Source organism: Sprattus sprattus, assembly GCF_963457725.1.
Source record: "Sprattus sprattus genome assembly, chromosome: 13".
Taxonomy (NCBI): Eukaryota; Metazoa; Chordata; class Actinopteri; order Clupeiformes; family Clupeidae; genus Sprattus; species Sprattus sprattus.
This window is the reverse complement of record NC_137911.1, coordinates 3290590-3297479: the sequence shown is the minus strand read 5'-3', so window position 1 is coordinate 3297479 and position 6890 is coordinate 3290590.

Sequence of the window (6890 nt, the reverse complement as noted above, 5' to 3'; positions counted from 1 at the left end):
CGCTCGTTGCTTTTTTGGCCCCATGACGTCCAAAGAACAAAAACTGCAAACATATGCAGCAACACGGGACGGGGAACTATGATAAAAAAAAAAAAAATCCACTCACTCTTGCCCTCTGTTGGCCGATCCCAAACCACTGCCACCAATTGTGACGGGCCGAGCCTCCGGTAACCGTCTATCCGTGGGTATGGCCACAAGCTCAGAGTCAGAGTAAGTTTTCCAGTTTTTTTTTTTTGGTTTATTATTTTGCAAAAGTTCAATAATCCAAAAGTAATTTCACAACTCATCAATTCCATTTCATCCAGCATTTCAAAAATCTCACAAAAGACATAATTCTGTTAAGCCTCTCAAGGACAAGAGGACAACAATCAACAGATGCACATACCTTCTCCAGAATAAAAATCCAAACAGAACAAATCCCCCTATATAGAAAGATGGCCAGCACCATATAAAAAGCAGGGGTATACACAATAATCAATTAGTGTTTCAGTTCACAATATGAACCCTGAAACACCAACACAGTATTCGCAATATGTTATGTACGATTACAATAAAATCTATCTAATACATCTTAATACATGGCCTGTAAACCGACATTGAACTCCAGTGGTTTGGCCAAACCATTTCTCTTGCCCCGACAGTCATTACAGGCCATCTCCACTCTAATGAAGGTGGGAACCGTATATAAGTTCCCCATGGTTCTGGTGGCGCTTCTTAGCCGTTGCACTGACAATCACGACGATGTCACGAACACCCCAAACAGCTGGTAATCCATTACATGCAGTTTTTAGTTAAACAATAAATGTTGGAACCACGATCGGTGTCCTAGCCTCCTTTCTGTATGTGTATGTGTGCGCGATTGTATACAAGTGCAATGTATGTGTGTTGATGCCGTGGAGAATGGGAGAAACTAGTGATGGCGAAATGAAGCTTCATGAACCCTCGAAGCTTTCCAGCCAGACATGTTGAAAAAAGGTTCACTACTCGAAGCGTCGTTTGCTCTCTAGTGACACCTGCAGGTCAATAAAAATACGGTGTAAGAAAGATTTTTGAATTTGTTAAATTTGTTGTGCTGGCAAGGCCTGCTAAAATAACATGCACACAATCGTATGGTGGAAGAAAACGTTTCTCCATTAATTCAAATTTCATTGTAGGAGAACACAATGACATTAAAGGCTTTATTTTTGTATTCTTTGTTCTAATCATAGTTTGATCTTCATAGTAAGGATTATATGGTGGCACAACGGTGAGCGACGTCAGCTTGAACGTTGGTCTATTTAGTTTCGAATCCTGACCAAAGCGAATTTTAAACAATGCTTTAGATTTAAAATAAAAGCCTGTAAATTATCTTTACTCTCTATGTCTTGGAACATAGTGAAAGTGCTTTTGGAATACTGGTCAGTAGGCTACTTTTGTAAAACCAATGAGTGCTTTTGGACAACTGGTCAGTGCAGGGCACTGAAAAGGGGGAGAAAGTGCTTTGTGCAGCTGGATCAAGGTCTTTCTCGTCCTAACTGGCTCCATAATTATATCTCAAATAATCTATGGGCCTACTACCAACAACACCAAACAATTTAAATCTCCAACAACCGCTAATTCTCCAACCACTGACAATAACTACCACGAACGAATACAAGATGAGTTTTGGGACGTCTTCTAGTCGAAGCGTCCCGCGAAAAGTGAACGAACGAACCACTTGGTGAAGCACTTGATTCAAATGAGGCTTCAGACGTCACCAGTGACGTCATCTAGGCAAAACGATACAAGCCTCGATACGCGCTCCGGTGAAGAAGTGCTTAATTTTCGCGACACAAGCTCCGAAGCCTCGGGTTCATTTGTAACATCACTAGGAGAAACAGTTGCGTTTGTATATCCGTGTGTGCGTACGTGATTGTATGCTAGTGCAATGTGTGTGTGTTAACGGTCCTGGAGAATGGGAGAAACAGTTGCGTATGTACAGCCTTGTGTGTGTGTGTGTGCATGCGTGCGCGACTGTATGCAGGTGCAATGAGTGTGTGTGTGTGTGTGCGTGTGTGTGTAAGCGGTCGTGGATCTGGCTAGCAGAGTGTCTTTCATGTGCGGTCGACTTGGGACCGTCACACCCTACACAGAAGCAATGGCTGACTCTTATTGTCAGTTTGAAGAAGACCTTAACCACATCTGATTCTTTACTGGATCACTTGATCATTGTTCTGTTATTGTTATTGTTTTGTTATTGCATAATAATCCTTTCACACTCTCTGTTTTATTTTTAAGATGAGTTTGCCTAGAGAGGGGAAGATAATGCATTCACAATAAAAGTTCTAACAGAGTAGCTTTTGTTAGTACTCATGGCACGTGTTGCCCCATGCTTACCAGGTGTTTTGGCCTGGGACACCCAGCCCCGGGTTTGGGGGCAAGGAGGCTGATGAAAGGCTCGAGGCAGGTCCATGAAAGGACCCATTCACTAGGAGCTGTGTGGAATACAGTTGTGTACACATAGGCCTCCAGGCCTGCTGACAGCCCACACGAAATCAGAGAGAAGGGAACAGAAGAGAAAGTAGAAGAGTGCAATATGGAGGTTCAGCCTAAATAATTTGGGTGCCAAATCAACAGGGACAAAGAGAGAATAAGAATCCGGAAGTGAGATGAAAACATCCAGGCAGGCTCAGTTGCACACTGGAGCAGGTGTAGAGGGTGATTCAGGATGCTGAGGATAAAGTGATCGCTAGTCAGCAACTCAACAGATTTCCTCCTGTCCCTTGTGAAACCCAATAACACTCTGGTCTTGATAAGTCATTCTCGGTTGTACAGTATACATTACAGATTGAATACATGGGGAATAACTTTACCCAGGAATAACATTATTGAAATCATACATTGATGACAAGCATGGAATGACTTGTAAAATAAATACAGAGATGGTAGAGCTGTCATTTATCCCTTTAATAGTCTCTATAAACAATAAGTGGCCCTCCCACAGGATCTTATTTCAGTAAGAGATCCATGTCCTCTCCATGGCCCAGTCGCATCTATCCTTTCCCCCTCTACCCTCTCCGCAGACACTGGCACATCCCGGGATCATTCTCTGATTTCTTTATCTGCAGTTCAAAGCATGATGACTAATTTATCTGTGAGTGGGACAGGCTGAGGAAGTGACTGTCAGTGGCCTCTCAGCATGTGGGGTGTACTGTGCTCTCCCCTGACAACTGGCAGCACAAATGACATCCCTGCACCAGTGTGGGAAATAGAGACTGACACCGCGGTTGATGTGCTGTATGGGGGGCATGTCAGATCACTATTGAAGCAGGCACACTGATTATTTCCAGCTCTGTCTGATAAAAACTAAAAATTAACCAACAGTACATTTAACATAAACCAACAAATGTTTAAATCTAAATACATGAGGGAGAAGTGCAAAATGTTATGAAAAAGTATTATGAAACAAAAAACATTTATAAAAAAAGATTAATGCTATTTAACATCAAGACTTTCTGCAATTTTATGCTAAATGTATGTGTTAAACAAGAAAATATCCAGCGTCTCCAAAAATGTGGCAAATTACTGATTTAGGTGTCAATTCGCAAATTGCAGAATCACCTAAAATTGAAGGAACTGACTGATTTACTCTGAAAGCTGACAGGCAGAGTATGCTATCACAAAGAGACTTAAACATATCGGTTGCATTCTATCAAATGACTGATACAAAACAACTCAAAGCAACCACCATTGAGAGGTTGACAAAAAGCAGGTGGCCTGCAGAAGGGTTGCATTGGATTAAGGTGCTAAGTCATAAATGAGAGGGGGCCCTTGAGAAAATGTCAGGCTGTGGGCTGATTAACAGTTACCTGATTGCATTAGCATTTTTATCCTTCTGACACAGGCACGTGATGGCTTTTCTATCTATCTATATAGCTATCTATCTATCTATCTATCTATCTATCTATCTATCTATCTATCTATCTATCTATCAAACTATCTATCTATCCGTCTGTCCGTCCAGTCATCCATCCAAAAAATATTAGTGATGGTGATTGAGAGAAGTGTTTATTGGACCTTTGGCTCTTCTGTTAAACCTATCTCTACTGTAGGATGCTGCTGCAGTCTTTCCACCTGATCCTATTGCAGAAACCCTCTTCTTTCAGCTGCCCACTCCCACCAAACTGTTAAGCACAATTCCTACTTTGTGATACATCTTGTACACATATTGTGTGCCAGCCTAATGACCCCCAATATAAAAGGCCATCATTGACATAGTTCTCTGCTTCATAGCTTTGCTTATCCATATAATGATAACCTTATGAGCACACTGTATACCCACTAAGATGTTCTATAAACTGATCCTTTGAATGCTGGCTCTCTCCATTTTTATCCACTATCAATTTTGTATTTATCATGTATGCACATCTTGTATGTATCATGTACAGTACCAGTCAAAGGTTTAGACATACACTGTACCTTGTCATTCAATGTTTTTTCTTTATTTTTATTTTCTACATCAAAACTATGAAAGAACACACAGAAACGATTTAGTAAACAGAAGGTGTTAAACAAACCAGATTATGTTTTATATTTTTTAGATTCTTAAAAGTAGCCACCTTTTCCTGTGATGACAGCTTAGCACACTCTTGTCATTCTCTCAATCAGCTTCTTGGTTAGTTTGAGAACACATGTAACTCTTCTGCTGGTCACACTTCACTTACTCCCTGGAGCTGTTAGAATACATTTAAATCCCTCACTCTGGCCTATAGGATAGCTACTGGATCGCACCTGCCTATTTAAATGCTATAATTCAGCTCTATTACCCCTCTCGACCACTTTGGAACATTTGTTGTCTCTCTTCAGCAACAGATTGCAGTTTGTGGTACCTTGGTGGTGGAATGGTTGTCCCAGCAACGACCTTGGTACATTTAAAACGTGCTTAAAAACTCACCTTTCTAATTATCATCTGTCTAATTACTTAATTTGCTCTAGTGTGCTCTATACTCATAGTTTTGATATTGTTGTTGTTATTGCTATTGTTATTATTATAATTGGTACCTCATATTGTTTATTATTTTCCATTTGGCTTATTTAAATTTTTAGATTTTATTTGATCGGTTTTCTAATGTCTTTTTTAATGTTTCTTTAGTCGCTTGGACAGAAGCGTCTGCTGATTACTACAACCATAACCATAGAGCATATTACAAATTCAAGTCTTGCAAGTCTTGTGATGTATTAGGGCAGTAAGTGAACAATCTGCTCTTATAGTCTGCATGCTGAATCCATGAGAAATGGGCAGGTATAAATATCTGAGGAACTTTGATAAGAGCCAAATCATTATGGCGAGACTGGGTCTTGTCAAAATGGCAAGTCTCGTGGGGAGCTCCTATTCAGCAGTAGTAAGTACCTCTCGAAAGTGGTCTTAGGAGGAACAAGAACAGGGTTCAGCCGTTCAGGTGCCCATGATTTATCAATCCACAAGGACAAAGTGTCCTGTCTGGTCCCAAGTGACAGACGGGTTAATGTGGCACAATTTACAAAAAAAAATTATGAAGGTTAAGGAAGAAAGGTGTCACAACACACTGCATCTCATCCTATTGCATATAGGACTGCATAGATGCAAAGTGTTCAGCAGGGATGGGTAAAAACAGATCAAAATGTATTTGCTTTCTATGCGTTTCACTGCTTAACAGTGCTTTTGAGCTCCGTCATCATGATGTGGAGTATTCAAGCCAGCTAGATAACCAAGGCCATTTTTAAGAAGGCAAAAAACGTACTTCAATTTTTTTGTCATACAATCATGGAGAGTGACAAAGATATTCGACACCTATCACCCTTTCAAAATGTTACCAGCAGGAGACATGGTCTGCGCACCCATAGCAGATACGTTTTGTTAAACAGCCTAGACCAGGGGTGGGCAATTATTTTCCCCAGGGGGCCAAATGAGCAACTGAAAATATTTTGGAGGGCCGGGCCAAAATGCCGAACTCAATTATGCATAATAAGAGTAAGAGTGTATGTTATTATTTGGCATTTCAAATGTGATGTTAGCTTTCAAAAATATAATTTATTCAAATTGAATTTCCAAAATGATAAACAAAATGTGTAACATTTGACTCATTTATAGTCACATTAATAACAAAGGGCATTTTGAGTTTCATATACTATTGAAACAAGGATTTTCTTAGCTTTCTAAAGACATCACATCATCTTTGTAGCCAAAATAAACAAGACAACAAGTCACTGAACTGTGTAACTGTGTTAAGAAAATTGTCCCAGTTTTGTTGCCTTTTTGACTTTATATGCCTACAAACTTTTTAGGCCTAAGATCACCAACCTTTGCCTTGGTGAAGGCAAGATCTACCTATTGAGGCGCTGAGTAAAAAAGACTGTCCAGACTCCAAACTGTACTTACAGCTTATCTTTGTATTAGGCCTTGTTGCACTTTGGCCTTGTTACACTTTGGTCCAGCTTTCAAATTGATGTGTCCAAGAACACATTTAACCAGGGGTTCTCAATTATATCAATTATCAATCCATCTCAAACTATAATTTTTCTAAATTATTTCCACAGCCCATATAGAACCACAGACAGCAATTATGTTATTAGTTTAACGCTGAAACTATATGTCAGATTTCATCTTCATATCCAATTTGAAATCTCTGTCTGTCTGCAATACCGCTTGCGGCCACTACGCACTACGCAAACTTGCCATGCATACACAGTAATAGAAAGCACACGCAGCATCTATCGTTGGGCAAACCAACAGGTGTTTTTCGCCTGGAAGTCTCTAGATATCTGGCACCTTATTCAATTTCAAGTTCAATTTCAACACTTCAGCTGTGTTTACAGCTGGTATTCCGAAGTCCTTAAGAAAACAGTTTGAAAATGAAAATGATTTTTTTGTAAAAAAAAAAAAAAAAAAAAAA